Here is a 19,041-nt window from a genome sequence, read left to right as displayed (position 1 = left end):
TATACCTTGGAATAAACCTGACCAAAGACATTAAAGAGCTCTACAAGGAAAATTTTAACTCTTTAAAGAAAGAAATTGAGGAAAACATCAGAAGATGGAAGGACCTCCCATGCTCATGTATTAGAAGAATTAATATTGTGTAAATGACCATCCTACCAAAAGTCATTTAGAGATTCAAGGAAATGCCAATCAAAATCCCCATGACATTTTTCACAGAATCAGGAAAAACCACCCTAAGATTCATATGGAAGCACAAAAGACCTTGGATAGCCAAAGCAACCCTGAGCACTAAGAGCAATGCTGGGGGGATTACTATACCAGATTTTAAGCTGTATTACAGAGCTATAGTCATAAAAACAACATGGTACTAGCACAAAAATATACCCATAGATCAATGGAACAAAATTCAAGACCCAAATATGAGTAAATGAAATTTCAGCCACCTGCTATTTGACAAAGGGGCCAAGAATATTTACTGGAGGAAAGACAGCATGTTCAGTAAATGGTGCTGGCAAAACTGTATCTCCACCTGTAGAAGAATGAAACTAAACCCCTTTCACCCTACACAAAAATCAATTCCAAATGGATCAAAGACCTCAATGTAAAGCCTGAAACTCTGAAACTGTTAGAAGAAAACATTGGGAAAAACCTACAAGATATGGGTGTAGGAAAGGATTTTCTAAATGGACATCAATTGCTCAGGAAACAAGAGCAAGATTTAACAAATGGGACCTCATTAAACTAGAAAGCTTCTGTACATCAAAGGAGGCAACCAGGGAAGAGAACAGAAAATCCACAGAATGGGAGAAAATCTTCACAAGCAACACATCTGACAGAGGTTTAATATCCAGAATATATAATGAACGCAAAAAAACAGAGAATCAAGACAAGAAGTAACCCAATTAAAGGATGGGCTCTGGAGCGGAACAGAGATTACTGAAAAGAAGAAATAAAGATAGCTAAGAAGTATCTTAAAAGGTGTTCAACATCACTAGTAATTAGGGAAATCCAAATTAAAACCACTTTAAGATTTCATCTTACCCCAGTCAGACTGGCTAAGATCAAAAGAACAAATGATACCAAATGTTGGAGAGGATGCAGGGAAAGGAATGTTCATCTACTGCTGGTGGGATTGCAAACTTGTTCAACCCCTATGGAAAACGAAAAATGAACCTACCATTTTACCCAGTTATACCACTCCTTGGCATATACCCGAAGAACTCATCCTAATGCAGAGACACTTGTACATCCATGTTTGTTGCTGTTCTTTTCACAATAGCTAAGATATGGAAACAACCTAAATGCCCCTCAACTGATGAGTGGATAATGAAAATGTGGTTCATATATACGATGGAGTTTTACTCAGCAGTAAAGAAAGATGAAATCATGAAATTTGCAGGTAAATGGATGTAACTAGAAACTGTTATACTAAGTGAAGTAACACAGACTCAGGAAACAAAGGATGTATGTTCTCCCTCATATGTGGATCCTAGCACCAAGTCCTATGAGTATGGCCAGACATAACTACAGGAATCAGGATAATGAAAAGGAACCAGGGAGGTAAAAGAAAAGAAAACCTGAGAGAGCAACAGTAGGAAACAGAGAGATATGGGTAAAAATTTGGTTATTTTAAGGGGAGGGGGGAGGAAGGGTTATACAAGGAAGCTAGGGGATAAAGGAAAATAAGGAGCCCAAGAGAGGTGGGACCATAGAAATGTGTTATTAAGGGAGAAATAGGAAAAAAAGGAGCACTTTAAATGGGGAAACCGTGGTGGAAGGGTTAGACAATGAGAGAGATAAATAATGTCTAGCTAGTTTTAAAAAAACAGAGGGAACCATATTAGTTCAACAAACTACTGACAAATTATACATACAACTAGTTCAAGGAACAAAATATATGTCTAGTCAAGGTTTATCTGAGAACATTTGGGATAAACTCTGGGTTTTTGCCCAAGCTTTATGTACATAGCATATGGTAATTAAAAGTACCAGACTGCTGAAACTAACCTTCTTGGATATATAACAGCCATACTTTGAGCCTATACTAATCTGGTCTGAAGGACATAAAGGACAGTTTTTGCTCCTTGCCCTTCAAGATTGACTAAGTTCCAGGGGACTATGGAGCATCTCTCAAAATGTCCTGTAACTGTGATGAGTCACTTGTCCTCTTGTTCAGGGAGGCCATGGAGGCCCTACCAGATGCACTTGAACCTGTGTCCAGTCCACCAAGAGGAGGGTCAACACAGAGGAAGCATTTCCTCTATGCTTACAACTGAAGCCAGCCATGGTCAAGCAGGACTTTGACTTATCTTCACATGGGCAGACTGGTCAAAGAAAGGAGCCAGGAGCTCCTCCCAAGCCCATGTGACCCCTGAGGAACAGATCCTTCAGTGACCTTGAGAGTAAAAATAAATTGGTTTTTCTGGGCCAACTGTATGCTCTTAAACACCCAAAAGGAAAGTACAACCAAAGATTAAAATGATCACGCCTCTCTTTAAGAGTCCATGTGTATAGCTAAAGGCTACATAACAAAAAACAATACCAGTCAGGAGAAATCTTCCTTTGAATTGTTGGCCAGGGCTCCCCAAGAGACTACCAAACAGTAACCCAGCATATTACTGGGAAAATGCACAGCATATCCCAATCTTATCTAAAGGAATGTTGACAATTGATACTGCTAGATGAGGAAGAGCTGATATTCCTTAAACAAGGGATTCTAGATAGGCTGACTAGACTCAGTGCATGGACTTGCACTGGGGAACAGCTTGGGGCACTGATAACACAGAGGACAGTAACAGGGATGACAGAGTATATGGCCTCAGTGGGACAGAGGAGGCTATGGGAAAGTGCCATTTGGGATGTGGGTATAAAGATGAATAAGATTTTGGGGGATATTCTATGTGAAATACACACACACACACACACACACAAAATCAATTAAAAAGGCCACAACTAGCCAATTTTTAAAGAATGTTAAAAAGCTAGGTCCTAAGGGAAGTGAAACGGACAAACGAAATTCACACTGAAGGTATTTTCACACATACTTTATGATATTGAATGCACAAAAAAATACAGTGCTGAAGTTGACCCAAGCAAACAAAGGAAATGACAATCAGAGAAGGCCACAGGAAAAAGAGGGCTGTAAAGGCTTTATTTGTTTAGACAACATGGTGCTATATGGATATCCAACATGAACCAAAATGGCTAATACTGGGCATCTGTGTGATAGGGGACTATGAATCAGCACAAAATAGCTGAAGGTGGATGTCTGGGGAAACAAGAAGTAATCAGTGTTGTAATCTGTCATTTAATTATTACTTTCTGAGTATTTTTTGTTGATTCTGTATAAGTACCGACTTGGGTCAGGGGTGAGAGACTCAGCCTTCGCCTTCACCTTTTCCAGCTTGCCCGTGTGTGTCTGCCTATAGGCCTCCATGCCTATTTCTGTGCAGCCTGTGTGCAGTCTGCATGTCAGCCTGTGTGTACCCTGTGTGCTAGTGTATGCCTGAGAGCCTGTCAGCCACTGCCTACCTTGTGACCTTCAGCTAGTAAATAAAGTACATCTTATCTACCTGCCACTCCTGGTAATCTCCCATGACCCACCTTTATCCATATCCAGAGTTTACAAAGGAACTGAAAAGACTTTTACTCCATGTTGTAAGGTTTTTGATGAGATGAAATTAAGCACCTTCTAGTCTTGATGATTTTTTACAGTGAAATAAAGCACTTCATTCTCAATGTTTCTAATGTTTTAAATTCAGTTTATTAAATGTATGATAGTTTTACTGTTTTCATCATTTCCTCATATATTTGTAACTGACAGCAAGAATGCTTAAAGTTCTAATAAAAATGTATACAGGGCCAGCGTGCTGGATAGCTTTAGTGTCAACTTGACACACCTGGGTTGAGGGAGCCTCAGTTGGGGAATTTCCTCTATTGGACTGGCCTGTGGCCATGTCTGAGGGGCATCATCTTGATGAGTGATGTGGGAGGGCCCAGCTCACTGTGGGTGGCGCCACCCCTGGGTAGGTGGGCCTGTGTTGTATAAGAAAGCAGGCTGAGCAAGGGCTGGGAGAGCAAGCCAGTAAGCAGCATTCCTCCATGGCCTGTGCTCCAGCTCCTGCCTCCAGGTTCTTGCCCTGCATTCCTACCTTGAGGTCCCGGATGAACTGTGACCCAGGAGATGTAAGCTAAATAAACCCTTTCCTCCCCAAGTTGGTATTGGTCAGAGTGTTTTGTCACAGCAATGAAGAAACAAACTAGAACAGCCAGGCATGGTGGTGCTCGCCTTTAATTCCAGCACTCAGGAAATGGAAGCAAGTCAATGCCTGTGAGTTTGAGGCCAGTCTGGTCTATATAGTGAATTCCAGGCCAGCTGGGGCTACAGGGAGACCCTGTCTCACAAAACAAAGAAAGTATAAATGTCACAAAACTATCATAACTTCTGTTGGCCTGAAGATCACTGAGTAGGACTTCAGGTTATAACCGTAATATAAGGACAACTTATATTCTAAGAATATTAGGAGGGGTTAGATGGATCAGTGATCACCTAATTTTAAATCAACAGCACATAAAAATCTGGGCACAGTTTCACAAATACCTGTAAGCCCAGCAATATGGAGGTGGAGACAAGAGGATCTCTAGGGTTGCCAACAGGCTAGCTCTAGGTTTAGTGAAACCCTGTCACAAGGAAATAAGGAAGGTAGAGAGTGACAGAGCAGGACACTCAATGCCCTCTTCTGCCCTCCTCATCTGCAAAGGGATGTACACCTGCACTCACACACACATGCACATACCACACACATACACACAAAAAATAAATATTAAAAGCTATTGGGCAGAGCTGAATGGGGTGGTCTGTATCTGTAATCTCAGTGCTTTGAAGGCTGAGGAAATCCAAGTTCCAGGCCAGCCTGGGCTACATAGGGAAAGCCTGTGTTAAAAAACAAATAAGAAAAAGAAAAGCTAATGAGTAGATGGTGAAGAAGCTCAAACTAATGATCCAAAATGTTACTACCTTTTTGAAATGTTCATTAGAGGAAGGTATTGGGGCTCTTTAATTAGTCACAAGTCCCCCAGGGAAAAATCTAATGCCATGATAATGGAAAGATGTTGGCAGAAAAGAGCTGGTTTTGGAGGACCACCATCCTGACCTGTGATGTACATTATATTAACTGCCATAAACTGTTTCAGCTCACTGAAAAGCTGTCTCTAGAATAAGGGCTGCAACCCATCCATGCCTTATTACAGTATGTTATCCAAGCATGCTTGTCTCAAAGTGTCTGCCAAGGTCCCTTGTCTGGGAATGGGCTGGCCCCTCTTTAGCTCTGTGACAGGAAGGAGAAAATATAGCAGAGTAGTCTGAGAGCGAAAACACTGTGGCCTTGATAACACCTAAAAAGTAAACTATTTCCAGTAGAAGTTACTATTACTTATCCCTGATATAAAAGTGCCTACAGTGGAAAGAAAAGCTGGAAATTCATCCATGGGAAGTCTAGCTATGGAGAGCTTGCTCAACTGGAACCTCCAACTGACTTCCTTGACTTCCCCAGTCCATTTCTGCTGGGTACTTCTGAGGCAAAGATTTGCTAATTCTACCTTTCTATTGTTAATTGTTCTTATACTTGAAAGCCTTGCCTGAGGGGACACTCTGCTCTGCCCCAGACTCTCTCTATTGGGGACTAAAGCTTAATGCCTTGAAGGGGCTCCCTGGGCAATTTCAGTTGGATGTTTTGAGTATCAATTTGACAGTTTACTACCAATTTGACAATTTACTATCTATTTACTATTTTCTACTTATTCTTCTAATTTGGCTTGCTATATACTTAGTAAAGTCGTGCATTCAAAACTGTAAATATGACTATTGTGCTGGTTAGTTTTGTCAACTTGACACAAACTAGAGTCACCTGAGAAAAGGGAACCTCAATTGAGGAATTTCCTCCATTGGATTGGACTGTGGCCATGTCTTGGAGGCAATTCTTAATTGCTAATTGATATTGGAGGTCCCAGCCCACTGTGGGTAGTGCTATCATTGGGAAGGTGGGCCTGGTCAGAGGAAGCAAGCTGGTAAGCAGTATTTCCCCCGTGGCTTCTGCTTCATTGCTAATTGATATTGGAGTCCCAACCCACTGTGGGTGGTTCTATCCTTGGGAAGGTGAATGAGCAGGCCAGAGGAAGCAAGCTGGTAAGCAGTATTCCCCCATGGCTTCTGCTTCAGTTCCTGACTGCAGGTTCTTGAGTTCCTGTCCTAGCTTTCCTCAGTGATGGACTGCACTGTAAGCCAAAATAAACTCTTTCTTCCCTGTGTTGGATAGCTTTAGTGTCAACTTGACACACCTGAGTTGAAGGAACCTTGATTGGGGAATTTCCTCCATTGGACTGGCCTGCGGCCATGCTTATGGGGCATCTTCTTGATTATTGAGTGATGTGGGAATGCCCAGCCCACTGTGAGTGGTGCCACCCCTGGGCAACTGGCTCTTTGTTGTATAAGAAAGCTGGTTGAGCAGGGGCCAGTAAAGCAAGCCAGTAAGCAATGTACCTCCATGGCCTGTGCTCTAACTCCTGCCTCTGGGTTCCTGCTCTGAGTTCCTACCTTGGCCTCTCCATGACCTGTGACCTGGGAGATGTAAGACAAGACTTGCTGGAAGAAGCATATAACTGGAGAAGGCCTTTGAGAGCTCATAGCTTTGTCCCACTTCCAGTTTCTCTCTCTGCTCTCTCTGTGTACTTGAAAATATAAGGGGTCAGCCTTCTGCCATGTCTCCCCACCATGAAACATTTTTATTCCTCTGGAATCATAATCCAAATAAACTCTTCCTTCTATAAGTAGTCTTGGTCCTGGTGTTTTATCCCAGCAACAGAAAAATATCTAATACACTGAGTCTTTGGCCTCATCTGCGGAATTAAGTTGGACACCCATGTGAGCAAACATACATGTGTGAGTGTGCACACATAGGGCAAGCGTTGTGCACCATGCCTGGCTGATCATAGGAACCTACCAAACTGATGCTATCATTTTTATAACTACAATGAGAATAGGAAAGAATCAAAGCAGAACCTGTAAAAGTGAAAATCCAGTGTGATTGGAGAACCCTTTGCCTGCCCAATCAAGGGATGGACACAGATGCTCCATTTATTAAGGGCCTAGGAGATGTGAGGCCTTTGACAGGCAGAGTCTCATTCAATCAGTGCAATGGTATAGCAGGACGTAACAGATAGTACTTCCAAAGGCAGCTGCTGATTGCAGTGACTGGGGGCATCCTCCCACAGGACATTGTCAGTGCTGGGTGATTAAGCTTAGACCAATAATCTGTTCTGTCTCTGGGGCATCTTGGATTTTCTAGCAAAAATTTGAGATATTTCAAAAAGGATTCTCAAATTCAACAGTTTCTTTTTACATCTAATCGTTTCCCCGATTTCTGCATTCAAAGGAAACATACTTTAACTTCCCTGCCTCCCCTTTTGTCTGAGTACAGTACAAAGAGAATCAAATTTTAATAACCACTATTATTATGTGTTTACATATAATGAGGCTATTTCCATGTTCACACAGATGGTCTGAAATAACTAAACATTATTACAACACGGTCTCATAAATGTGGAGCTTCTCAACTAGATTTTCTGATCCCTATCAATAAAATATTTTTATTTTGATATTTATTTTTCTAAAAAAAACTTCATGCAACACTGGAAGTTTGCTGGAAGTGTGAATTGCTCATGTTCCTTGCAGAGGGAAGTGGGAAGAGTCTGAGTAAACATAATTTGGTACATAATTCGTTAGTTAAGAGTCTAAAAGAGAAATGAGTGAATGGCAAGACAAGAAGCTTGGCCCCTGCTGAGACTCCACATAGACTCTTGCCAAGCCTACACACACTTAGTCTAATCACCTTGAGCTAACAGTCTGCTTTCCTCATATCCTGTGTCCTCATTTGTCTCATACTTAAAAGGATGGAAAAGGATAAGAAAAAGACATGTAGCACAACTACAGTGGGCCCAGAGCAGGCGGAGAGCTGGTCTGATTAGGAAAGGGGAAGGAACCAAAGGAACACATCCTGGCACTGCGTGCTCCAGTCTAAATCTTTCATCACTATGTAAAAAGATCGTTGCTCTGTGCTCCTGTGTCCTTGAACTAAATATCATCTCCATCAGCTGTAGGAACCATGAACTTCAAGCATCTTCTACCCCCTTGCTGTGGAACCTTTCGGAAGTAGGGCCTTGAGGGAGGAAGTGGGTCACTGGGAGTGGGTGTTGAGGTTTTCTAGCCAGTCTCTACTTCCTGTCCTCTTCTTCCTTTTGCAGACCATGTGACCAGTTGCCTCACACTTCTGTTTCTGGTGTCTTCTCCACATGATGGACTGTATCCCCTTCTGGCTGCAAACCAAAATAAACCCTTCCTTAAGTTGCTTCTTAATTACAGCAACAAGAAATGTATACACTCCTACAGTGTGCCACTTTATTTTTACCATACTGTGTCTCTATTTGCCTAATATATTTTTCTCCCCAATCTTGCTCCTTTATTTCTCAAGAAAAAAAAAAAAATGCTATGCTGCCTTGCCTGACTACTGTGGACAGAATGTTTGTGGCCCCTGCCTGTTCAAATTCATAAGTTGAATCTTGATACCCAGTGAGATGGTCTTTGGAGGTGAATCCCTCATGAGATGACTAGGTTACAAACATGAGCCCTCATGAGACTTTCATGAGTGGGATTAGTGTTCCTATGAGGAAACACAGTAGAAAGACCATCTTCCTCCCTCAGCAGTGAAAACGCAAATCTGTAATCCAGGAAGTGACTTCACCAGGCACTGGACTTTCTGTTGCTTTGACCTTGGATGTCTCACCTCCTGGCACTACAAGAAATAAATGTTTATTGTTAAAGCCACCCAATCTGTGATAATTTTCAATATCAGACCAAATTGACTAAGACACTGACCTTTTCTCATAGAATTAAGCACTTTCTCCTCTTGTTCAAAAAACCCATTAAATTTATTTTAGTTGTAATGTTATACAATTTTTTTTAAGTATTATGTTGTCACTGATATCAGGGTTCTTGTTAGGGAAAGAATTGTTTTTAAGTAGGAAAAAAACTGAAAATCTGAAGCTAACAAAAATTAAGGCCTTTAGGGGGATAAATTAGCACGGAAAACACAGAAACTTTAAAGCTTATGTCACAGAGCTAGGGGGATGAGCATGGGGGTATAGACAAATTTCTAGTATTGGCTGAGAGACTTCTATATGAAGTGAAATCTAACACTGAACTTATGCTAAGACACAGTCCTTGCTTATCATTGCTCCAACTTAACCCCTGAAAATCTACCTGTGCTGCTTTCTCAGGAGCAGAACTTTTGGAATGCAAAGAGAAGTCTCTTTCTCCTGTACTTCAGCTGAGAAAAGGGGACAGATATTAAAGAAAACGCAGTAGAGAGACAGAACTCTGAAGAAACTGGGTCACTAGAATTGACAAAAAAATTTAGAAAAAGAAATTGAAAAAGAAATACTGTCCTCCCCAAATTCCAGATCCTTGCCTCTACCCCCTACAGTGAACCACTTATAGGCAATTTTCCCACCTGTGAAATCAGAGCTTCCTCCATGGCCCCTCAGGACTCTCCTATGTTAATACACTATGAATTGAAGATTTTCAGCGAGATAGGGGAAAATCAATGAATTATGTCTTATTGTAGAAAAATATTTATTAATATAAATTAATTGATTATTCATACATAAGAGACTATACAAATAAGGATGCTCACTTAGCACCTAAGTCAAAAAAAGGAAAAGTAAGAGAGGTATTCTAAGGATAAGGATAACAAACAATGGCTTGTTCAAATTCTTCCAGCAATTTTGTGGCATATGTTCTAAAATTGTGTTTTGAGATTACTACTGAAAGTAGACACAAGGGGGGAGGTCATTTGTGTCATATTATTTAGAAACAAACTAACTCACTATTAAGATAGTTCCAGTGCCTGAAGATACAAGCATATTGATATAAGCAAAGATACTAAACTTCCCATTCTCCCCAAACCTTGCAATTTAAAGACAGTTAACATAGGCTGTCAGGTAACTGCTGGTGTTGAAGAATTGCTCCAATCAATTGATTAGCATGCAATTATTTGGAAGGAAAATATCAAATTGTTTTTGTTTATCTTCCAGAAGCAATTATCTGATTGTGCTTAAGTAACTCCACTGACAAAATGCTATCCTTGGAAAAACAGAAGGCAGGGGTCTGGCTAGACCTACCCATCTAAGTGGCAGTGGGACAGTCCGTTTTTCAACAGAGAGACTGATGCAACAAAGAGAACTGATGTCATTTGTACAATGAACAAATATCGATGTGATTAAGTCAATTTTCCATTAGTCACATGTTAAGTGGACTTACCCAGAACCAGTAGAGTCCTGCATAGAACTCCAGGATGAACTCAAATGCTGGTTTGAACACTTGCTAATTATATGATCATTTGGACACACAGGCATGTAAAGGATGGGTGGATGGGTGGGTGGGTGGATGCATGGAAGTGGATGGATGGATAGATGATAGATTAGATAGATAGATAGATAGATAGATAGATAGATAGATAGATAGATAAATGATAGATGATGATGATGATAGATAGATAGATGATAGATAAAAATAGGTATACAAATGTGGAGACAGATGATGATAGATAGATGATGATAGATAGTTAGATGATAGATAGATGATAGATAGATGATAGATAGATAGATAGATAGACAGATAGATAGATAGACAGATAGATGATAGATAAATTGCTGGTTAGTTTTAACTGTCAAACTTGACATGATATAGAATCACCTGGGAAGAGATTTTAATGAGAAATTATCTAGGTCAGGTTGGCCTGTGTACATGTCTGTGGGGGTTGTCTTGATTGTTAATTGTTGCAGGCTCTCTCGCGGGTCCAGCCCACGAGGGACTGCAAGGAACGAAGGTTCTGACCAAGGTGGGGGTGAGCGGCACAGAGTCAACACACAGACACCAGGAGCTGGGTGGAAGCAGGCACTAGGCAAGGTGATGCAGATTCATTTATTGCTGGGAAGTGCAGGCCTTATATATCTCTCCCCTGCCCCCAGTGTCCCACAGCTGGTGTGTCACTTCCTGATAGATCCCCTCAGGCAGATTATAGGTTGCTATCTTGCAGAAGCGTGGGCTGCACTCTCAAAGAGGAAGCTGTGGCACTTCCTCTCCTACAGCTAATTGATGTAGGAAGGCCCAGCCTATTGGGGGAGACAGGATTCCTTTGTTTGGGGCTCCAGACTGTGTATGATCAAAGCAGGGCTAGCTGAGAAGCAGCAAAGAAGTGAAGATCCACGTTTTTATTCTTTCTCTGCTCTTGAATATGGATGTGATGTTTTAAGTTTCCTGCTTTGACTTCTGTACAATAATAGACTGTAACCTGCAGTTGTAAGCAAAGCAAACTCTTCTTCCCTAACTTGTGTGTTGTCAGATGTTTAATCTCAGCAACAAAATGAAACAGGATAGACCATAAATAGATGATAGAGAGCTAGATCGATTATAGATAGATAGATGAAAGATGACTATACATGATCATACACACACACACACACGCACACACACACATATATATTAGCTTCTAGCTCTTAGGTTGTGAAGATTAAATGAATTGATATGAATGAAGTATGTGCAAATATGAAATATTCCTGGTACACAACAAGTACTCCACAAATGCCAACAGCTGATTTGCATGAAAGATTTTTGGTTAGAATATACAACATGACATCTTCCTCCTGACAAAGCAAGGTAGTTACAATTTCTAAGGACAGCAGTCTAAAGAAGTTCTAAAACATTTCAGTTTCATAGAAAAAGCATTGAGGACTTAAAAGCACTTTATTAATGTACATAAAATTCACTAGAGATTAAAACAAGAATTGTTAAAGCTTCACCTATTATTCTGTTTTAAATGACCATTATAAACACATTACACGTTGATACAAATAATGCATTCTTATGAAAAATAATTATACTTGGCAAAGCAGAAGAGTACATTGTTTTACAGGTTTCCTTTTTTTTTTTTTTTCTAACTGCCTTACTGCCTTCTTCTCTAACTTAATTGAGGGTAGATGGCTCCAATTCAATCTTGATCTTAGTTTTTTTTTTTTTTTAGTTGACTTTTAGAAAGAACATCCAAGGGATGGAGAGATGGTTCAGTGATTAAGAACTCTGGCTGTTCTTGCAGAAGACCTGGGTTCAAATCCCAGCACCCACATGGCAGCTAACAACTGTCCATAACTCCGACTCCAGGGGATCCGACAGCCTCTTCTGTCCTCTGTGGGCATTGCACAACATGGGTGCACTTACCTACATGCAGGCAATACACACATACACATGAAAATAATAAATAAACTATTGAAAAAAAATTTAAAAAAGAAAGAACATCCAGCCTCAACATACATAGTTGGAAAAGAGTGGTGTACTTTTCATATAATTAGATAATTTCAGAAATTTCAGAACTTTATCTTTCTTTTTTCTTTTTTTTTTTTCTTTTTGGTCTTTTGAGACAGGGTCTCTCTGTAGCTCCAGCTGGCCTGGAACTTGTCATGTTGCCCTGGCTGGTCTTAATATCACAGAGACCCCTCTCAAGTGCTGGTTAAAGGCTTGCACCACCACACCTAGTGACTAATAGTTTCTTAAAGATTTGTTGCAAAGTGGAATCAAGAGCCATATCATCAAACTTTTCATCACGGTACATTCATTTCTTTCATTTCTTTTAAAATTCAGTCTCATCTTTGATCAAATGGATCTTTATGTTTGATTTTATAATGTGTTACATTGGTCACTTGAAAATAGTGAATTTGGAAATACACTAATTTATAGTTTCCTAATGCTGATGCATTTTGTTATTTACTACCCAAACAAATATTTATTAAATTATTTAAAATTTCCTTAAAAATGCTTTATGAATCAAGATTGTTCACTGGAATTTCTCTATAATTTTCACAAGATAGGTTGAACTTTATCATTGGAAACAAGTATTGTCAGTTAGGTTTCTGAAAGTGACAGGTGCATCTTGACAGTTTCAGAAAATATCTGACAAAATCTGGAGTCTGGATAACCCCAGTTTGGCTGTCAGTCATCCTTTACAATATATAGTGTGTTCAGGGAAGAAGCAGATAACTCCACTTGCAACTCAAGCAGCTGCACAGTGCTTTTTAAACAATACTTTTATTAATTCTTTGAGGATTTCATACAATGTATTTTAATCATGTTTACTCCCTCCTCCATCTTCTCCCTGATCCACCCTTATCCCCCTACCTACCCAACACCATTTCTTTTTTTTAAGCTGATCAAATCCACTTTGTGCTACCCATATATGCTTGGGTGTGGGACCATGACCTAGAGTGTGGTTGATTTTCCAGGGGTTACGTCTCAAAGGTTTTAATTGTCCCCTCCCTGCCTCCCTACTATAATGGTCTCAGTCCTCTGGAACCGTAAACCCAATAAACTCTTCCTTCTATAAGTTGCCTTTGTCATGGTGTTTTATCACAGTCACAGAGAAGTATCTAATTTTCATTAAGGTCACCCTTAAACAAAACCGACTCTCCCAGCAGCTCTCAATTGGCAATAGCTCCTCAGCTAGGGCTGCGACTTTGTGCCCATCACCCTCCTCCTCCATGTTGAGTTTTCATCTGGCTTGCTCTTGAGGGGGGGGGGTCTTGTGCATGCTGTCACCACTACTGTGAGTTCAAGTGTGCAACTAGTGACCCTGCTGTGTCCAGAAAACCTGCTTTCACTGTAGTCGTCCATGGCCTCTGGCACTTGCAATCTTTCCTCCTCCTCTTCCACTATGATCCGTGAGCCTTGAGGGTCAGGGTGTGATAAAGGTGTCCTGTTTAGATCTGAGCACTCTGCAGTCTAGTGCTTTGAAACATGACAGCTATGGGTTTTGGAACCGCACGGCTTTTTGTGTACTCCCTATTTTGTTCTATAGTGTGTTAAAAAAAAAAAAAAAAAAGGACAACTCAAAATCAGCATTCTTAAGAAATAATAATTAGAAAAATTCATTGTTTTGTTATGGGCATTCTTGAGTGGGACAGGAAATTTCCTTCTTGTTCCAAATCTATGTGGAAATAGGAATGTGATGATTATTCGTAGTCTATTGCCACTCCTTGCCTTGTGCTAAGGTACCAACAGTTAGACCCACCACCACATTTACATCAGAGGGCAAATAACAGACAGAGAAAGGGTAAATAACATCTTAGTAGTGTCATGAAAGTAGATTTGCTCTCTTGGAACTCCAGAGATGATCTTAAAGGCTTCCAGAGATCTGCAGGTCACACCCTCTGAGCCAGGGCTTAAAGGATTATCTAAAAGAAATGATTAAACCGTTTCAGACTGATGCTCAGATAAACCTGATAAGCCTAAGGCCTGAATGCATATGATTTGATTAAATACAAAACCTATTTCCAGGTGTTTAACTTGGGGAGTGGGACATGGTAATGAGCAAATTACATGCATGCAAATATTGCTGTAAGTACCCGCCCACGATCTTTTCTAGTTGAGGAGTTTCTTTAGGTTTGATCAAAGTCATAATTAATTAAGCTCTATTTGAAAGTGATTAATGGGAGGAAAAATGCTTCAAAGAAAGATTCAACACTGTATATGTGATGGTTTGAATGAGAATATTCCTCACAGGTTCCAACTCCAAGTATTTGAATACTAGACTCCAGTTGGTGGCATTGTTTTGAGAGGTTTAAGAAGTGAGGCCTTGTTGGAGGAAGCATGTCACTGAGGGTGGACTTTGAGAGTTCATAGCCACTTCCCATTTCCAGTTTCTCTCCCTGTTCCTGTGCCTGCTTGAACATGTAAGCTCTGTTTTCTACTCCAATTGCCCCTTTCCATGCCTCCCCACCTTGATGAACTCTTATCCCTCAAGAACAGTAAGCCCAAATAAACTCTCCTTCTATACAAATGACCTTAGTCATAGTGTGTTGTCAGAGCAACAGAGAAGGAGCTAAACAGTGTGCCACAAGTCCTAATGAAGTTTTTGAACTTCTTAGTGAGAACAAATGTTATATAATCACTTGGGATAAGGAAACATCTAAGAGTTTTAAGGCCAAAGTAAAAACACAGAGCAGATGATCAAGCACAGGAAATGCTGATTGGTGATCCCTGTGGCTGAACTTTCCTTCCTGATGCTGCTCCTAGCAAAGTCTTCCAAGTTACCAGAATCTGCAAAATGATTGAGGGTTTCTTTTATTACAAAGAGAATTGTCATAAAGATACCTGTTTCTTTATTATTTGAGACCATGCTATGTATATTTTAAGATGCACACTCTATAAGGCAATATACACTGATAAAAAGAGTCAACATCTACTTAGTGTTGGCTCCATATAGAGTGTTCTTTTTAGCATGCACAAAGATCCAAGTCACCTAGTCTGGGACATCTGAAAAACAGGTTTACAGATGACTACATCTCATTTCCATAACAATAAGAGCTAACACTAAGGAACTACAAAGGTCTAGTTTGCTTTCTGTTGCTGTGATAAAACACTGACCAAAAACAACTTGGGAAAGAAAGGATCTATTTCAATTTACAATTTACAATCTGTTACCAAGGGAAGCCAAGTCCAAAACTAAAGACAGGAACCTGAAATTGAAGCAGAGGCCACAAAGGAATCCTGCTTACTGGCTTGCTTCCTCTGACATGTTCACTTACCTTTCTTATATAACCCAAGCCCACCTACCTGGGGATGGTACCAGCCACAGTGGGCTGGGTCCTCATACATCAATTATCAGTCAACAAAATGCCCTACAGACAAGTCCGCAGGCCAATGTGATAAAGGAAATTTCTCAACTGGGCTTATTCCCTCTTCCCAAGTGACTCTAGCTTGTGTCAAGCTGACAAAACCAAACACAAACAATAAAATGCTAATGAACCATGTTGTTGCTTTAGAGAACCAGTTCAACCTTAGTTAAAAGTGTAGACACTGAAACAAATCATTTGAGTTCAACTCCATTCCACTAGATGCGATCTTGGACAAGTGGCTTATTTCTCTCTGCTTTAGTTCCATCTGTAAAATTAGATGGAGTTAATACTATCTAGTTCCATAGAAACTACTGGGCTAAAGGGATGAAATGAGTGTATATACATAAAAGTGTTTGCACTAAGCACTATGAAGAATGTGCTACCGTCGTCACTGTTATCCAGCTCATCACTGTCATCATCATTGTCTAGGCTCATGGCTCTCCATCAATTCTAATGTGAAATGACTTCATTGTAGTAAGCTCTAAGCCACCCACAAATAAGAAATAAATACATGAGCCCTTTCTTTGATTAGAGCTTAATCTTCATTTCTGCCCATGTAGGATTCCAGGGTATTGTTAGGTAAGAATCCATTGAATTTCTTGGTCTGAGCTCATACCTGTGGCTAGAGATGAGAGTCTCCTCCAAAAGCTTCCCCTTGTGTGGATCTATGTTCCTGTTCACAAGGACAAAAAGATAACAGCATTTCAATGCTGAAAATTTCTTACCATATCCTCTGTTAAAATGGGTTACCTCCTCTAGTTCAGTTTTCAGTTTTGTTTTCCTTCTAATTTGTCACAAGCTCCATTTAACCAAATAACTCACAAGTTAATTTTTTATTCTTTCTTCACAATTTCTCTCTTGACTTCTCTTCCTACAGATTTAAAGTTAACGACTGTGGTTTAGAACAAACAAAAACTTGCCTCCACTTCTCCTCTGCAGCCCACGTACTCTGCTCCATCTTTTTACCAGGCAGGTGAAGCCTCAGGGTAGGTTATTTTTTCTTTATGCATCAATGCTTATTAGAGTGCACTCATAGCTCACAGTGATTTTGGTCATATGGAGGTATTTTTTACTTCAGCAGACACACAGAGGATGTTTCTGGCAGAGAAATTCGTAGCATGACCTAGCAATCCATTTCTATCCTAAAGCTGGACTCCAAGGCTCATATTCATCTCTCTCATTCTAGAAAGACAAGCACAGATCCAAGATAAACAGCACCCACAACAACACCCCCCTGCATCAATGCAAACAAGAGCCAGAAACTGACCAGATTAGCAAACTACAGATCCTCCTTACTTCATGTCCAACAAGCCCAGGGCACAGAAGGACTCATGAAACAGGAGGTGTTGGCTCTTCCCCAATCCCCACCTCCCTGCAGCATGCCCCACTGTCTCTTCTTGCTCTTGGACGCTTTCAGGCAAAGTAAGTAAGAAAGTGGTAGCATCCTAAAGTATAACCTTTAAGGGTTACTGCACAGCTTTCAAATGTGTTTACTTATTTATTGTGGTGTGTGTGTGTGTGTGTGTGTGTGTGTGCGTGCATATGTGTAAGCCCTTGTGCCAAAGTACATGTGTGTAGGTAAAAGGAAAAGTTGTAGGATTCAGTTTCTTCCTGCACCATGTAGGTCCTGGGTATCAAACTCAGGTTGTCAGGCGTGGCAGCAAGCACCTTTACAAACTGAGCCATCTTGCCAGCCCTACATGGCTTTTTTGAAAGGATTTTGATGGGAGAAAATTTCTTTAAAACACAGCTTGGCTGTTGGGCCAACCTAAATCCCTAAATTGTACGGTCAGTTAGGAATCAGTTCACATCTGTGGGCATTTGTCCAGTTTAATTCCTAATCCAGCTGGAGAGTCACATTCCGTAGAGAGAAACCATATGAACGATGCATTCTCTTGTTGGCTTTCCCAGCTGTCTCTGACTAGGACAAGGCTTTAAGCTTCTTGTTTTTTTTTTCAGGGACTGATGGGTATCTGAGGCACTTTCCCTTCTAATAAGGTTTCCTATGCCCTCTAGTGGTCATTTTGTGTCTGGCATTTCAGTCAAGATAATGTACAATCGGGAAGCACATTTTTGCCTAAGGGGAAAAAGGGAGAGTTGCTGTGCTCTCATTGTAGTATTTGAAGCGATTTGTGGAGAACCATTAAGGACTTAGAGGGATTCCAGCATCGCCTCACCTTGTGTTCCAAAAAGCCAGGTGTACAGCTGGGCTTTGTTTTCCCTCCGTCTTCCCCTGTGTTCCCCAGCAGTACATAGGCTGCTTGAAGCTCTATTCCTTTAGGCTATATTTTATACTTTATTATAAGACTGATTATTTCCATTTGAAATTTAGAAAAGAAGAACCCGTTTTTCCCTTACATTTTGGCTCTTCAAGAATAGTCCTGAAAATATACTCCTCCAGGGGCAAAACAATGGAAACGATCATGTCACTGCTAAAAGCCAAAGGGAGATAGATCTACAGGGCATTTCATGGGACCCTACTTCCTGGTTGAACTCGGTAGGAATCCGCTGATTCTCACACTTGGGCTTTGAAAAGACTAAGGTGATTTGGGAAACAGTACTGAGAGCGAGCAGCTGCACTGCATGGTAGGAGCAGATTTATTCTGGTACAGCTCCCAGGTCCTCTCTGTGCCTTCAGTGTTTTTTGACTCCTAGTAATTATTGGAAGTGACACTGACTCTTGTTAATTAACCCCTCTGACACACAGAAGGTGTGTGCTCCCTCCAGAGGCCTGGGTGGTAGAATGGAAAAGATTTTGTGGCTCTGCACTCCCAACCCCTCTGGAACCTTAAAGATTCAAATGATAAGGTAGATGTGTTCATACCTGGCATTTCACATTATTCTGAACCTCGGCATCCATTGCTTCTAAGGTGATGTAGACAAGGAGAAAAATTGCAGAGACAGAGGAGATGAAAGAGAAGGTCACAAAATGTCTCTAGGTAAGGACAGTTTGAACATTCAAAAAAGCTTTTCTACAATTCTTGTGTCATATTTTAAAGATTACCTTCTTAAATGTTTACATTCTGGAATAGAGCACTTCATGTCGTGTGTTGTAAGGAATAAAAGGAAATAGATACCCTGGTACACATTACCTTTATGAGGTAACAGCAAGCTATTTTCCAAATTGTTTGTTTCCATTGCTTGAGCCACACTCCTTCCTAGATCTTTGTATTATCCTCTTTAAAACATTTTTTTTTCAATCTGAGACAGCCTGCTCAATTTCTGTTTTGCATTTCATTGACTTTCAAAAAGTATGAGCAGCTT

The sequence above is a fragment of the Nannospalax galili genome, unplaced genomic scaffold (genome assembly GCF_000622305.1).
Source record: "Nannospalax galili isolate Female #2095 unplaced genomic scaffold, S.galili_v1.0 scaffold528, whole genome shotgun sequence".
Classification (NCBI taxonomy): Eukaryota; Metazoa; Chordata; class Mammalia; order Rodentia; family Spalacidae; genus Nannospalax; species Nannospalax galili.
This window is presented reverse-complemented; position numbering follows the sequence as displayed.